The sequence below is a fragment of the Camelina sativa genome, chromosome 13, assembly GCF_030686135.1.
Source record: "Camelina sativa cultivar CO46 ecotype springtype chromosome 13, ASM3068613v1".
NCBI classification, from domain to species: domain Eukaryota; kingdom Viridiplantae; phylum Streptophyta; class Magnoliopsida; order Brassicales; family Brassicaceae; genus Camelina; species Camelina sativa.
The window spans coordinates 20,236,454-20,253,953 of NC_141892.1; the positions used below are offsets into that span (position 1 = coordinate 20,236,454).

Here is a 17,500-nt window from a genome sequence, read left to right on the forward strand (position 1 = left end):
CAAGCAGAGGCTCGTTTACTTATGTTTTCTCATATGAATCTCTTATCTCCAGCTATTGGAGATCCCATTTCTGTACCGACTCAAGATATGCTTATTGGACTCTATGTATTAACGAGCGGCACCCGTCGAGGTATTTGTGCAAACAGATATAATCCATGTAATCGAAAAAACTATCAAAATGAAAGAATTTACGAAACAAACTCTAAGTATACGAAAGAACCTTTTTTTTGCAATTCCTATGATGCAATTGGAGCTTATCGACAGAAAAGAATCAATTTAGATAGTCCTTTGTGGCTTCGGTGGCAATTAGATCAACGCGTTATTGCTTCAAGAGAAGTTCCTATCGAAGTTCACTATGAATCTTTTGGTAACTATCATGAGATTTATGCACACTATCTAATAGTAAGAAGTGTAAAAAAAGAAACTTTTTGTATATATATTCGAACCACAGTTGGTCATATTTCTTTTTATCGAGAAATCGAGGAAGCTATACAAGGTTTTTCTCAAGCATGTTCATATGATACCTAATAATATGGTATTAAAAAAAAGGAATTCTAGGACACCCGTGTGAATTCGGACCTCTCCGATTCAACTCGGACCATAGTTCCTGACCTAAAATTCTACGCAAATCAAGATCGAGAAAAGGAAGTTTTGCAATCATTGACTCAAACTCATTGTCGAATCCCATTCAGCAGAATATGGAGGTACTTATGGCGGAACGGGCCAATCTGGTATTTCACAATAAAGTGATAGATGGAACTGCTATTAAACGACTTATTAGCCGATTAATAGATCACTTCGGGATGGCATATACATCACACATCCTAGATCAAGTAAAGACTCTGGGTTTCCAGCAAGCCACTGCTACATCCATTTCATTAGGAATTGATGATCTTTTAACGATACCTTCTAAGGGCTGGCTTGTCCAAGATGCTGAACAACAAAGTTGGATTTTGGAAAAACACCATCATTATGGGAATGTACATGCGGTAGAAAAATTACGCCAATCTATTGAGATATGGTATGCTACAAGTGAATATTTGCGACAAGAAATGAATCCTAATTTTAGGATGACGGACCCCTTCAATCCAGTCCATATGATGTCTTTTTCGGGAGCTAGGGGAAATGCATCTCAAGTACATCAATTAGTAGGTATGAGAGGATTAATGTCGGATCCCCAAGGACAAATGATTGATTTACCTATTCAAAGCAATTTACGCGAAGGACTGTCTTTAACAGAATATATTATTTCTTGCTATGGAGCCCGTAAAGGAGTTGTAGATACTGCTGTACGCACATCAGATGCTGGATATCTTACGCGTCGACTTGTTGAAGCAGTTCAACATATTGTTGTACGTAGAACAGATTGTGGCACTATCCGAGGGATTTCTGTGAGTCCTCGAAATAAAAATCGGATGATGTCAGAAAGAATTTTTATCCAAACATTAATTGGTCGTGTCTTAGCAGACGATATATATATAGGTTCCCGATGTGTCGCCTTTCGAAATCAAGATCTTGGGATTGGACTTGTCAATCGATTAATAACCTTTGGAACACAATCAATATCTATTCGAACTCCCTTTACTTGTCGGAGTACATCTTGGATCTGTCGATTATGTTATGGTCGGAGTCCCACTCATGGTGACCTAGTTGAATTGGGGGAAGCTGTAGGTATTATCGCGGGTCAATCGATCGGCGAACCGGGGACTCAACTAACATTAAGAACTTTTCATACCGGCGGGGTATTTACAGGAGGTACTGCCGAACATGTACGAGCCCCTTATAATGGAAAAATAAAATTCAATGAGGATTTGGTTCATCCTACACGTACACGTCACGGGCATCCTGCCTTTCTATGTTATATAGACTTATCTGTAATTATTGAGAGCGAAGATATTATACATAGCGTGACTATTCCACCAAAAAGTTTTCTTTTAGTTCAAAATGATCAATATGTGGAATCAGAACAAGTTATTGCTGAGATTCGCGAGGGAACATACACTTTTCATTTTAAAGAGAGGGTTAGAAAATATATTTATTCTGACTCAGAGGGCGAAATGCACTGGAGTACTGATGTGTCCCATGCACCCGAATTTACATATAGTAATGTCCACCTTTTACCAAAAACAAGTCATTTATGGATATTATCAGGAAGTTCGTGCGGATCTAGTCTAATTCTTTTTTCGATCCATAAAGATCAAGATCAAATGAACATACCCTTTCGTCCCGCCGAAAGAAAATCTATTTCTAGCCTCTCAGTGAATAATGATCAAGTGAGCCAAAAATTTTTTAGTTCGGATTTTGCGGATCAAAAAAACTTAGGGATTTCCAATTATTCAGAATTGAATGGAAACTTAGGTACTAGTCATTCTAATTTCATATATTCTGCTATTTTTCATGAGAACTCAGATTTATTAGCAAAAAGGCGAAGAAATCGATTTCTTATTCCATTCCAATCGATTCAAGAGCAAGAGAAAGAACTCATACCGCATTCAGGTATCTCGGTTGAAATACCCATAAATGGTATTTTCCGTAGAAATAGTATTTTTGCTTTTTTTGATGATCCTAGATACCGAAGAAAGAGTTCCGGAATTCTTAAATATGGGGCTCTAAAGGCGGATTCAATCATCCAAAAAGAGGATATGATTGAGTATCGAGGAGTCCAAAAATTTAAGACAAAATACGAAATGAAAGTAGATCGCTTTTTTTTCATTCCTGAGGAAGTGCACATTTTACCCGAATCCTCTGCCATAATGGTACAGAACTATAGTATCATTGGAGTCGATACACGACTCACTTTAAATATAAGAAGCCAAGTCGGCGGGTTGATCCGAGTGGAGAGAAAAAAAAAAAGGATTGAACTCAAAATATTTTCGGGGGATATCCATTTTCCGGACAAGACAGATAAAATATCCCGACACAGTGGCATCTTGATACCGCCAGGAAGAGGAAAAAAAAACTCGAAGGAATCCAAAAAATTTAAAAATTGGATTTATGTCCAACGGATCACACCAACCAAGAAAAAGTTTTTTGTTTTGGTGCGGCCCGTAGCCACCTATGAGATAGCGGACAGTATAAATTTGGCAACACTCTTCCCACAAGATCTCTTTCGGGAAAAGGATAATATTCAACTTCGAGTTTTCAACTATATCCTTTATGGAAATGGCAAACCAACTCGAGGAATTTCTGACACAAGTATTCAATTAGTTCGAACTTGTTTAGTCTTGAATTGGGACCAAGATAAAAAAAATTCTTCCCTCGAGGAGGTCCGTGCTTTCTTTGTTGAAGTAAGTACAAAGGGTTTGATTCGAGATTTCATAAGAATTGGCTTAGTGAAATCCCATATTTCATATATAAGAAAAAGGAATAATTCGCCAGATTCGGGATTGATCTCTGCAGATCAGATGAATCCGTTTTATCCGATTTCTCCCAAGGCTGGCATTCTTCAACAATCACTTAGACAAAATCACGGAACTATTCATATGTTCTTAAATCGAAATAAGGAATCCCAATCTTTGTTAATTTTATCATCATCTAATTGTTTTAGAATGGGTCCATTTAATCATGTAAAATATCACAATGTGATAAACCAATCAATAAAAAAAAATACGCTAATTACAATTAAAAATTCGTCAGGCCCCTTAGGAACAGCCACCCAAATTTCAAATTTTTATTTGTTTTTGCCTTTACTCACGTATAATCAGATTTCTTTAATTAAATATTTGCAACTTGATAACTTAAAACATATTTTTCAAGTAATTAACTCGTATTTAATCGATGAAAACGGAATAATTTTTAATCTCGACCCAAACAGTAACGTTGTTTTGAATCCATTCAAATTGAATTGGTATTTTCTTCATCAAAATTATCATCATAATTATTATGAGGAAACGTCCACAATAATTAGTCTTGGACAATTTTTTTGTGAAAATGTATGTATAGCCAAAAAAGAACCGCACCTAAAATCGGGTCAAGTTTTAATTGTTCAAAGGGATTCTGTAGTAATAAGATCCGCTAAGCCCTATTTGGCTACTCCGGGAGCAAAAGTTCATGGGCATTACAGAGAAATTCTTTCCGAAGGGGATACATTAGTTACATTTATATATGAAAAATCGAGATCCGGTGATATAACACAAGGTCTTCCAAAAGTAGAACAAGTGTTAGAAGTCCGCTCGATTGATTCAATATCGCTGAACTTAGAAAAGCGGATTAAGGGTTGGAACAAGTGTATAACAAGAATTCTTGGAATTCCTTGGGGATTCTTGATTGGTGCTGAGCTAACTATAGTGCAAAGTCGTATTTCTTTGGTTAATAAGATTCAAAAGGTTTATCGATCCCAGGGGGTGCAGATTCATAATAGGCATATCGAAATTATTGTACGTCAAATAACATCAAAAGTTTTGGTTTCCGAAGAGGGAATGTCTAATGTTTTTTTACCTGGAGAACTTATTGGATTGTTACGAGCAGAACGAACGGGGCGTGCTTTAGAAGAAGCAATCTGTTATCGAGCCGTTTTATTAGGAATAACTCGAGCATCTTTGAATACTCAAAGTTTTATATCCGAAGCAAGTTTTCAAGAAACTGCTCGGGTTTTAGCAAAAGCAGCTCTTCGGGGTCGTATCGATTGGTTAAAAGGCCTGAAAGAAAATGTTGTTCTAGGGGGGGTGATCCCTGCCGGGACCGGATTCAACAAAGGATTGGTGCATTGTTCACGGCAACACACCACCATTCTTTTGGAAAAAAAAACAAAGAATTTAGCTTTATTCGAGGGAGATATGAGGGATATTTTATTCTACCATAGGGAATTTTGTCACTCTTCTATTTCAAAATCTGACTTTTCTAGGATTTAATGATTTCTAATAGCGGACTATTTTGAATTTTATTTTTTGTTGTTTGCTGTAGTCATTTGCTTTGGTAATTTGTTAACACTAATAAAGATAATAATGAATACAAAATAATGGCTTGGTTCATGCATAAATGGCCATCCCCGGTACAAGAGAAGGTTCCATCGGAACAAAAATTTATTTTAGTTTGGGGTGCCCCCCTTTTTAAGTGTGAAAAGAAATGACAAAAAGATATTGGAACATCGATTTGGAAGAGATGATGAGAGCAGGAGTTCATTTTGGACATGGTACGAGGAAATGGAATCCTAGAATGGCACCTTATATTTCTGCAAAGCGTAAAGGTATTCATATTATAAATCTGACTAGAACTGCTCGTTTTTTATCAGAAGCTTGTGATTTAGTTTTTGATGCAGCAAGTAGGGGAAAACAATTCTTAATTGTTGGGACAAAAAATAAAGCAGCTGATTTAGTGTTGCGGGCTGCAATACGGGCTCGGTGTCATTATGTTAATAAAAAGTGGCTCGGCGGCATGTTAACAAATTGGTCCACTACAGAAAAAAGACTTCATAAGTTTAGGGACTTGAGAACTGAACAAAAGACAGAGGGATTCAACCGTCTTCCGAAAAGGGATGCAGCTGTGTTGAAGAGACAATTATCTCGCTTGGAAACATATCTAGGCGGGATTAAATATATGACGGGATTGCCTGATATTGTAATCATCCTCGATCAGCAAGAAGAATATACGGCTCTTAGAGAATGTATCACTTTGGGAATTCCAACCATTTCTTTAATCGATACAAATTGTAATCCCGATCTCGCGGATATTTCGATTCCAGCAAATGATGACGCTATAGCTTCAATTCGATTCATTCTTAACAAATTAGTATTCGCAATTTGTGAGGGTCGTTCTAGCTATATACAAAATTCTTGATTAATAATAAGATAAATAAATCAATTTTTTTTGAGGGAGGGGCTCCCTGTATTTCGATTAAAAAAATCGGTTACTACTCCTTAATTGTACAAAAGAAAAAGAGAGAAAAACTAGGGATATTGTGTGATTTGTTTAGTTGGGATCCAAAACTAAAATATAAAATTAACGTAAATAAGTAAAAAAAGGGGGGGATCTTGAATCAAAATAATTTAAAGTTCTTATTTCTGTCAGAGGGCAATATGAATGTTTTATCATGTTCCATCAACACACTAATAAAAGAAGGGTTATATGAGATATCTGGTGTAGAAGTAGGCCAACATTTCTATTGGCAAATAGGGGGTTTCCAGATCCATGCCCAAGTCCTTATTACTTCTTGGGTTGTAATTGCTATCTTATTAGGTTCTGCAGTTCTAGCGATTCGCAATCCACAAACCATTCCAACTGACGGCCAAAATTTCTTTGAATTTGTCCTTGAATTCATTCGAGACGTGAGTAAAACCCAGATTGGAGAAGAATATGGTCCATGGGTTCCCTTTATTGGAACCCTGTTTTTATTTATTTTTGTTTCTAACTGGTCAGGAGCCCTTTTACCGTGGAAAATTATCCAGTTACCTCAAGGGGAATTAGCAGCACCAACGAATGATATAAATACGACGGTTGCTTTAGCTTTACTCACATCAGTAGCCTATTTTTATGCGGGGCTTAGCAAAAAAGGATTAGGGTATTTCAGTAAATACATTCAACCAACCCCAATTCTTTTACCCATTAACATCTTAGAAGATTTTACAAAACCCCTATCACTTAGTTTTCGACTTTTCGGAAATATATTAGCCGATGAATTAGTCGTTGTTGTTCTTGTTTCTTTAGTACCTTTAGTGGTTCCTATACCTGTCATGTTCCTTGGATTATTTACAAGCGGGATTCAAGCTCTCATTTTTGCCACTTTAGCTGCGGCTTATATAGGTGAATCTATGGAAGGTCATCATTAACGATTTTTTTTTCAAATATTCTTTTTTAGGTTAGCCCAATTAATTATAGAATAGTTGGTTTACGTTATGTAAGAAACACCTGTATATGTGATATTTGATATTGCCTAGGTATATATGAGTTAAAGATCTATATAATTTGAATCTGCTCTACATGCTTTTGTGAATTTCTATTTAGATAGGGATTCGATTATAAATTCTTCCTTTTTATCTGTGAATTGGCTGAAAAAACGATAAAAAAAGAATGAAGAATTCAAAGAATGGTTCACAAAAAATAAATGGCATAAAAAAGTCGTATATCTATATTATGGATTTTTAAAAATCCCGTGAATAGGAACTACTATTAAAGTAATTCTTATGATTCACTCATTTTATTATATTATTTCAATTCTAGTTTTTGGTTATTTTGGCTCGATGAATCTTAGCGATTACTTAATTAGAATTACGTCCTAAGTCATTTGATGATTGTATCATTAACTATTTCTTTATTTTGGTGTGAGGAACTTATCATGAATCCACTGGTTTCTGCTGCTTCGGTTATTGCTGCTGGGTTGGCTGTTGGGCTTGCTTCTATTGGACCTGGAGTTGGTCAAGGTACAGCTGCGGGTCAAGCTGTCGAAGGTATCGCGAGACAACCTGAGGCAGAAGGAAAAATCCGAGGTACTTTATTGCTTAGTTTGGCTTTTATGGAAGCTTTAACAATTTATGGCCTGGTTGTAGCATTAGCGCTTTTATTTGCGAATCCTTTTGTTTAATCCCAGAAATCATAAAATTCGGGATTTTTTTTTGTAGTTTTTTAATTCTATCAAGATTTAACTCCTACAATTATTCATTGAGACAACAATCCTTGGGAAGGACTAATTTGAGGATGGGGAATTAGCACATCGATTCGCTTTCTTCCTTCCCCTTATTCTTTTAGTTTAATAGAAACTTTTTTTAAGGAGTGTTGCGAAAAAAAGGAAGTTTAGGTTTTTTGAACTTGACATAAAACTTGGTCTCAAATTCTAGCTTAATTCTAATAAGTCTCATTATTATTATTGAAAATTAAAAATTTTGGAAAATACGTTTGTAAATAGAATAGGTTTTTGATTCTGTTTACAAATATCCAAAGAGGTAAATTAAATTATTAAATTAAAATTTCTTTTTATTGAAAATAAAAAGAATAAAAAAAAGGACAGAGTTCTTTTTTTTTATAGTTTAGCTAGAAGAGGAGATTATATGAAAAATTTAACCGATTCTTTCGTTTACTTGGGTCACTGGCCATCCGCCGGGAGTTTCGGATTTAATACCGATATTTTAGCAACAAATCCAATAAATCTAAGTGTAGTTTTCGGTGTATTGATCTTTTTTGGAAAGGGAGTGTGTGTGAGTTGTTCATTTCAAGAATAGGCTGGATTCACCCAGTGGCACTATAACTAGGAAAAAGTGCATAATCCCGCGAATTACTTCTGAATAAAAAAAATCATATTTTAGAACCATAGCATTTCGTTATTCTTTGGTAAGTCCGCTTTACTTTGATTCTCTATCAACCAAAAATTGGGACAATTAATTAACATGGTTAAAGCTAAACTGTTTGAAGTTCAGATGCAACATGGTACTCTTTCTACTATTAAAAAATTAAAAAATGTAGTCTAATAAAAAACTGAATAAAAATTTCAAAAAGAATTGGTAGACTTTTTTCGATATAAAACACTCATGTCGATAAAATTTTTTGAGTCTTTTTTTATAATGCAGAATTGATAACCTACGTATAAAGTAATAAGAATTCTTTGGATTTCAAGAAAAAAAAAAACAACTTTGCTGACAATTATTGATTTTTCATTGGTCAGAAGAATCCTCCGAATATTTTTATCTTGGATTGGTGATCTTTTTCGATATAAATATATATTGAATATGAATTGAATAAAAAAACTCGGGAGAGGGTAGGCTCATTGCATGAAAAAGATGGGAATGGAAGTCTCATAAATAATTGATAAATGATTGGAATAAATGAGCATGAGAGCCAAATGAATCGAAAGATTCATATTTGGTTCGGGAAGGGATCATAGAACTTTTTTTTTTTTTTTAATGAATGGAAAGATAATCTACTTTCATTAAATGATTTATTAGATAATCGAAAGCAGAGGATATTAAATACTATTAGAAATTCAGAAGAACTGCGTGAAGGAGCTATTCAACAATTAGAAAATGCCCGGGCTCGCTTGCGTAAAGTAGAAACGGAAGCGGATCAGTTTCGCGTGAATGGATACTCTGAAATCGAACGAGAAAAATTAAATTTGATTAATTCAACTTATAAGACTTTGAAACAATTAGAAAATTACAAAAATGAAACCATTCTTTTTGAGCAACAAAGAACAATTAATCAAGTCCGCGAACGGGTTTTCCAACAAGCTTTACAAGGAGCTATAGGAACCCTTAATAGTTGTTTGAGTAACGAGTTACATTTACGTACTATTAATGCAAATATTGGGATGTTTGGTACGATGAAAGAAATAACTGATTAGTCCTTTCCTTACGATTATGATAGGCATTATTTTTTTTCTTTCAAAAAAGAATCAGGACAATACTCATGGTAACCATTAGAGCCGACGAAATTAGTAATATTATCCGTGAACGTATTGAGCAATATAATAGAGAAGTAACGATTGTAAATACCGGTACCGTACTTCAAGTGGGCGATGGCATCGCTCGTGTTTATGGTCTTGATGAAGTAATGGCAGGTGAATTAGTAGAATTCGATGAGGGTACTATAGGTATTGCTCTTAATTTAGAATCAAATAATGTTGGTGTTGTATTAATGGGTGACGGTTTGATGATCCAAGAAGGAAGTTCAGTCAAAGCTACGGGAAAAATTGCTCAGATACCCGTGAGTGAGGCTTATTTGGGGCGTGTTATAAACGCCTTGGCTAACCCTATTGATGGTCGAGGTAAGATTTCAGCTTCTGAATCTCGGTTAATTGAATCTCCTGCCCCAGGTATTATTTCGAGACGTTCTGTATATGAGCCCCTTCAAACAGGACTTATTGCTATTGATTCCATGATCCCTATAGGACGCGGCCAGCGAGAATTAATTATTGGTGACAGACAGACCGGTAAAACAGCAGTAGCCACAGATACAATTCTCAATCAACAAGGTCAAAATGTAATATGTGTTTATGTAGCTATTGGTCAAAAAGCTTCTTCCGTGGCTCAGGTAGTGACCAGTTTACAGGAACGAGGGGCAATGGAATACACTATTGTGGTAGCTGAAACGGCCGATTCCCCAGCTACGTTACAATACCTCGCGCCTTATACAGGAGCAGCCTTGGCTGAATATTTTATGTACCGTGAACAACACACTTTAATAATTTATGATGATCTTTCCAAACAAGCACAAGCTTATAGACAAATGTCTCTTCTATTACGAAGACCGCCGGGTCGTGAAGCTTATCCAGGAGATGTTTTTTATTTACATTCACGTCTTTTAGAAAGAGCCGCTAAATTAAGCTCTCAATTAGGTGAAGGAAGTATGACTGCCTTACCAATCGTCGAGACCCAGTCAGGAGATGTTTCAGCTTATATTCCTACTAATGTAATTTCCATTACAGATGGACAAATATTCTTATCCGCCGATCTTTTTAATGCTGGAATCAGACCTGCTATTAATGTAGGGATTTCTGTCTCGAGAGTAGGGTCCGCCGCTCAAATTAAAGCTATGAAACAGGTAGCTGGAAAATTAAAATTGGAATTGGCTCAATTCGCTGAATTAGAAGCCTTTGCCCAATTTTCTTCTGATCTCGATAAAGCTACTCAGAATCAATTGGCAAGAGGTCAACGATTGCGTGAGTTACTGAAACAATCCCAATCAGCCCCTCTCACAGTGGAAGAACAGGTAATGACCATTTATACCGGAACAAATGGTTATCTGGATGGATTAGAAATTGGACAAGTAAGAAAATTTCTCGTTCAGTTACGCACTTACTTAAAAACGAATAAACCTCAGTTTCAAGAAATCATAGCCTCTACCAAGACATTAACCGCTGAAGCAGAAAGCTTTTTGAAAGAAGGTATTCAAGAGCAACTAGAACGTTTTCTACTTCAGGAGAAAGTATAAAAAAAGAAATGAAACGTTCTTTTTTTTGATTCTTTAGTCAATTTGACTCTTTAATTTTAATTAAATTTTTAAGAAATTCTATAATCTATAAATAGAAGTCTACAAGTCAAGTATATATAATAGAAAGAAGTATATAACTATATATCTGTTTAATATTAAATCTTAAAGCATTCAGAATTTCTTTCTTATTCTATTTATTTCTTAGCTTTTTTCGAAATAGAATAAAAATATATTATATATAATATATAGAAATGGAAATAATAGATAAATATCAATATAGATATATTGATATTGCGTCCAATAGGATTTGAACCTATACCAAAGGTTTAGAAGACCTATGTCCTATCCATTAGACAATGGACGCTTTTCGCTTTTTTTTTTTACTTTCCAATTGTTAAAAAAAAAGAATGTGCGAAATCTTTTTAGCAATTGTGTATTGAACTGAATTCAATACACAATTGCTATTAGACAATTCTAATAGAGAAAATTGTCTCTAATAAAAAAAAGGGGCAATTGTGAATTTAGAGCGGGTAGCGGGAATCGAACCCGCATCGTTAGCTTGGAAGGCTAAGGGTTTTAGTCGACGTCGATCGATCATTTTTATATTTTTAACGTCTCTAATTCAAAACCGAACATGAAACTTTGGTTTCATTCGGCTCCTTTATGATGGATGGAGAACTTCCCAAATAAAAAAAGACGGGAACGAAATCAAAATTCGACCCATAACATCTATGTTAGCTTTTTTCCGTCTGGGTACTTTCACAGAAAATTTTGCTTTATAGATGATCCTTCTAGAAGATAGATCAGGCGAACTCGAACAATCTTTCTAGTTACTTCGTTCTTTATTTCTATTTAACGGAATCCTTAGGAAAAGTATTTGGTTTCTACCGAGCTAAAACAATATAATATGTCGATGTCTTTAGTAAACCAAAGTTCTCGTTTAATAGCTATTTTGCTTCAATTTTTTCTATACCAAACAATGATATAGAACTGAAGATTTAGTTACGATAAGAAAGACACTTTTCTAGCTTTATCCATGGATCCTCTTGTTATACTTATTGAATTGTAAATAGTCATCCAATTCAAAAATTATGTTTCGAAATTTCATAATCCAAATTTACAATTGATTAGAGTCTTTGGATACAAATTACGAGAATCTATAATCTTCCTTGAATCTTTCATTGAAAGGGAAAGGACTAAATCCTTTTAAGAAATAAAATTTTTGATCGGAAGATGAATCAAACCGAGAGACCCTTTAACTATTAAAGGGATTAAAGGAACGAATCACACTTTTACCACTAAACTATACCCGCTACAATGCAATTATTGCATATAAATTAACCTTTTGTCGAACAAAGTAATCGGGGGTGTAATAAAAAAATCTGAAAAAAAATTAGAAAATTCTAGCGTTGACTTAATAAAATTAGTAAAAGCGAATTAAATTCCACTTTTTTTATTTCAAATCTTTTTTTGTCTAAAAATCCATCGGATGAGTCTTTTTAATTTTAACAAAAAAAGGCCCGGCTGGGGACTGACCAGGCCAGGCTATTAAAATAAAAAAGATCTTTTACTTGTGTTTTGACGAGACAAAAAAAAAGGATTCTCTATTTCTATGATTGTAGTTTTATTTATTTCTCTTTCGAGTTCGCGCCTAATCTTTAGCTAAATTTTTAATGTAACTAGAATTACTGAGAAAGTTCTATAAAAACAAAAACATTTATTTATATAATAGTAATATATATATTATATATATAAATAGAGGATAAATATATTTATATAATAAAAAAGAAATTTATATATATATAATAAAATATAGAAAATGAAAAAATATATATAATATAAAGAATAATCTATACAAAAAAAGAAAGCTTTTTAAGAATAAAGTGGAGAAGGTTCTTTTTCAAACCTTTTTTTTGTTTAATGGAACCTAATAAGTATCCCTTTTTATTCGGAGAGATGGCTGAGTGGACTAAAGCGTTGGATTGCTAATCCATTGTACGAGTTAATCGTACCGAGGGTTCGAATCCCTCTCTTTCCCTTTCTCCTTTTGATGATGTGTAATAGATAAAATCCTAATAAAATTAGAGCATTTCCACTAATTAAATAAAGCAATAAAAAACCTTTCTTTTTTATTCTTCACGTCCCGGATTACGTCCTGGATCATTAGATAGAAATCCAAATATGAAGAGAGAAACAAAGAATATAACTACAGTGTATACAAAAAGTTTGAGAGTAAGCATTACACAATCTCCAAGATCTTACTAAAAAAAAAAAAAGAGAATAGATTCTCTATTTTTATATCAAATATCTAATTTTGATACCAAAAAAGAAAAAAAAAAAAGTTTCAGAAAGTCAGTTGTAATTAAGATAATAGTCGAATCTTTGATATTCAAACAGATTTGCATACCAACATCTAGATATTTTTTTTTTTGTGAACTCGAATCTAATTAGGTTCTTTCATTTAGGGAAAAGAGGATAAAATTTAGGAAATAGAAATGATCCAGATTTAGTATGGCTGCCGTCAAGATTTTTTGATCTTTTGAATTGTTGGAAGAACAAAAAACGTGAATTTTTTTAAAACAGTATTAAGAATTGCATTTTATCGAAAACTTACAGCGGCTTGCCAAACAAAGGCTAAGAGAAGAAAGAAAAGAGGTATTACGGGCATAACATCTACGATTGGATTCAAAAAGGCGTAGGCCTCTGGCAATTTGGCGACTAAAAAAGTGCTTGAAAAAAGGGCAGAATTAAAACAAATACAGATCAAATTAAATATATTAAGCATAACAAAAATTGGTGTTCTTGTGGATAATTTAATTTTGATTGAGTTATTAATATATTTTTTATATAAGGAAAAAATAAAGAAAGATAGTCTAAAAAGACTTTGTTGAACTTACTCAATCAAAAATCCTTTCATTCTCTTATGAGAATTAAAGAAATAATATTTTCATACAATATCTTAATTGAATTCTATGTAATGATCAATAAAGTAAGTTTTATTTGCTATCTACACGTGTTAAAACTCTAGCACCGACGTAACCTATATTTAATTTTGAATTGACGAACAACCAATAGGAATATTACTCTTTTAGTAGTCTTGAATAAAAAGCGAAATGGGGCGTAGCCAAGCGGTAAGGCAACGGGTTTTGGTCCCGCTATTCGGAGGTTCGAATCCTTCCGTCCCAGAGTATAGTCATTACCGAATCAATCTTCTATTGCCTTTGTACACCATCTTTCTCTTTCTGTTTAAAAATCCAATCTTTTTTAAGAATAAAATATTGAAATGAAAAGAAGAATAAACTTATTTTTCATTATTTTAACCGAATTCAAAAAAATCTATATTTATAGATATAAATATAGATTTCTATTCAAACTAATATGGGATTCATTTGAATTCTGACTGAACCTTTACGCGTAAATTCACTATTCCATTCATAGAGAAAGAAAAGGTATCGGTTACGATATACTGACTGAACTATGACTATTCATGATTCCATAATTGAATCAATTACACAAACTAGAGGAATGTTATGGTAAAACATCGTTTAAAACGATGTGGTAGAAAGCAACGTGCGACTTGAATTGAAGGACCTGATCTGCTGTGGATTTTTTCATCCGCCACTTTTTATATTTTTATATAGGAATATAGGTGCTCTTGGCTCGACATTTTGTATTCTATTTTACTCGAGTCCTACACCTTTTTGGAATATAAAAAAGAGGATGTGAAAGACTCGTATATAGCTTGATATCAAATTTTATCTACTCTTATCTTTCACTTCCATCATATTTATTTTGATTTATTAGTATTCCTCCTAAGATACGAATACTAAAAAAAAACCTGCGAACAACTATTATGTTTTATAATAATAAACAAATTTATGAAAAAAAATTTGGATCTCGATTATATAAATTCGAATTTTTTTATAAATACAAAATTTTACTGTATAGAAAAAAATACTGTATATAAAATAGAAAATAATATATTAATTCTGAATAAAACTAATATATATATTATTATATGAATAATTTATTCATCATAAAAAATGAAAGGCCATAAAAAGTGGGTCTAAAAAAGTATAAAAAGATTTGAGATTATCTTAACGGGCTTAGTTTTCATTCATTGTATGAACTAACAAACCAAGGGGTTAAGCTTTTTTATTGATTTTTTTCTATTCGTTTCACTATATGAAAAATTCATAATCATATTGACAACATTGTATGGACCAAATATAATTCTCTCATAGATAAATGGATCTATTTATCCCTGACGCACACACGACTGGATTTTTTTCTTTATTCTGGTTGTATCTACATATTTGCAGTACGTTCTTTTTTTGTTTTTTGGGGTTGCTAACTCAACGGTAGAGTACTCGGCTTTTAAGTGCGACTAGCATCTTTTACACATTTGTATGAAGAAAAGGATTCGTCCAAATCTGCGGTAGAGTTTGTAAGACCACGACTGATCCTGAAAGGAATGAATGGAAAAAATAGCATGTCGTATCAAGGGAGAATTCAGATAACATTTTTTTGCTTTCCTGATCGGTACAACCCTTTTTTGATGTAAAAAAAAAAGAATTCCAATTTGGGTCAAGTGAATAAATATAAATGGATGGATAAAAAACCAGTTTTCCTTATTCCAGGAAAAAAAAAAGAAACGAGCTTCCATTCGTAATTTGAAAAATTACCCAAACTAATTAAATGTTAAAAATAAATTAGTGCCTAATACGGGTATGGGAAGGCATTTTTTTCTTGCGTGTTATTATCAATTTTTTTCATAAGTCCTAATTATTTTTTTAACTAGTCCATTTGGATTAGGTTGGAGTGTGTAAAAGAAGCAGTATATTGATAAAAAATATATATATATTTCCAAAATCAAAAGAGCGATTAGGTTAAAAAAATAAAGGATTTCTAATAATCTTGTTTTGTTATTCTATAATATAACGAACAGAAACCTATTAAAGATAGAGAATAGAGAATCCGGTTAGCAGTCTACCTGTTTATGAGGTATCTATTGCTTTCGTAGTCTAATACCTTATTTTGACTGTATCGCACTATGTGTCATTTCAGAACTCAAGAAAATAAAGACTTTACCTTCGGTTCAAATCGAATTTCAATCCAAATGGAGAAATTTCAAGGATATTTAGAGTTCGATGGGGCTCGGCAACAGAGTTTTCTATATCCACTTTTTTTTCGGGAGTATATTTATGTACTTGCTTATGATCATGGTTTAAATAGATTAAATAGAAATCCCTCTATTTTCTTGGAAAATACGGATTATGACAAAAAATATAGTTTACTAATTGTGAAACGCTTAATTTTGCGAATGTATGAACAGAATCGTTTGATTATTCCCACTAAGGATTTGAACCAAAACTCCTTTTTGGGGCATACCAGTCTTTTCTATTATCAAATGATATCCGTTTTATTTGCAGTGATTGTAGAAATTCCATTTTCCCTAAGATTAGGATCCTCTTTTCAAGGAAAACAATTAAAAAAATCTTATAATTTACAATCAATTCATTCAATATTTCCCTTTTTAGAAGACAAATTAACACATTTTAATTATGTGTTAGATGTACTAATACCTTACCCCATCCATCTAGAAATCTTGGTTCAAACCCTACGTTACCGGGTAAAAGATGCCTCTTCTTTGCATTTTTTTCGGTTCTGTTTATACGAGTATTGCAATTGGAAGAAGTTTTATATTAAAAAAAAATCAATTTTGAATCCAAGATTTTTCTTGTTCTTATATAATTCTCATGTATGTGAATACGAATCGATCCTTTTCTTTCTACGCAATAGGTCTTCGCATTTACGATCGACATCTTATGAAGTCCTTTTTGAACGAATTTTATTCTATGGAAAAATACAACATTTTTTAAAAGTTTTTGTTAATAATTTTCCGGTGATCCTAGGGTTGCTCAAGGATCCTTTCATACATTATGTTAGATATCACGGAAGATGCATTCTGGCAACAAAGGATACGGCGCTTCTGATGAATAAATGGAAATATTATTTTGTTAATTTCTGGCAATGTTATTTTTCCGTATGGTTTCAATCGCAAAAGGTCAAGATAAATAAATTATCTAAAGAAAATTTAGAGTTTCTGGGTTATCTGTCAAGTTTGCAATTAAACCCTTTAGTGGTACGTAGTCAAATGCTAGAAAACTCATTTCTAATCGATAATGTTAGAATAAAATTGGATAGCAAAATTCCAATTTCTTCTATTATTGGATCATTGGCTAAAGATAAATTTTGTAATATATTAGGGCATCCCATTAGTAAAGCGACCTGGACGGATTCATCAGATTCTGATATTCTCAACCGATTTGTGCGTATATGCAGAAATATTTCTCATTATTACAGCGGATCTTCAAAAAAAAAGAATTTGTATCGAATAAAATATATACTTCGTCTTTGTTGTGTTAAAACTTTGGCTCGTAAACACAAAAGTACTGTACGTGCTTTTTTAAAAAGGTTGGGCTCGGGTTTATTGGAAGAATTCCTTACGGGCGAAGACCAAGTTCTTTCTTTAATCTTCCCAAGAAGTTATTATGCTTCTAAAAGATTATATCGAGTGCGAATTTGGTATTTGGATATTCTTTATCTTAATGAATTGGTCAATCATGAATAATTGGGTTCTGAG

General features: G+C 33.2%; 1 non-coding gene across 1 annotated transcript; it reads left to right on the forward strand.

Annotated features, from left to right (window-relative positions):
- The first annotated feature begins 12,804 nt into the window (after nt 1-12,804).
- TRNAS-GCU (transfer RNA serine (anticodon GCU)) lies at nt 12,805-12,892 on the forward strand. The gene has a single exon. It is a non-coding gene; the product is annotated as a tRNA-Ser (tRNA).
- Nucleotides 12,893-17,500: the final 4,608 nt, after the last annotated feature.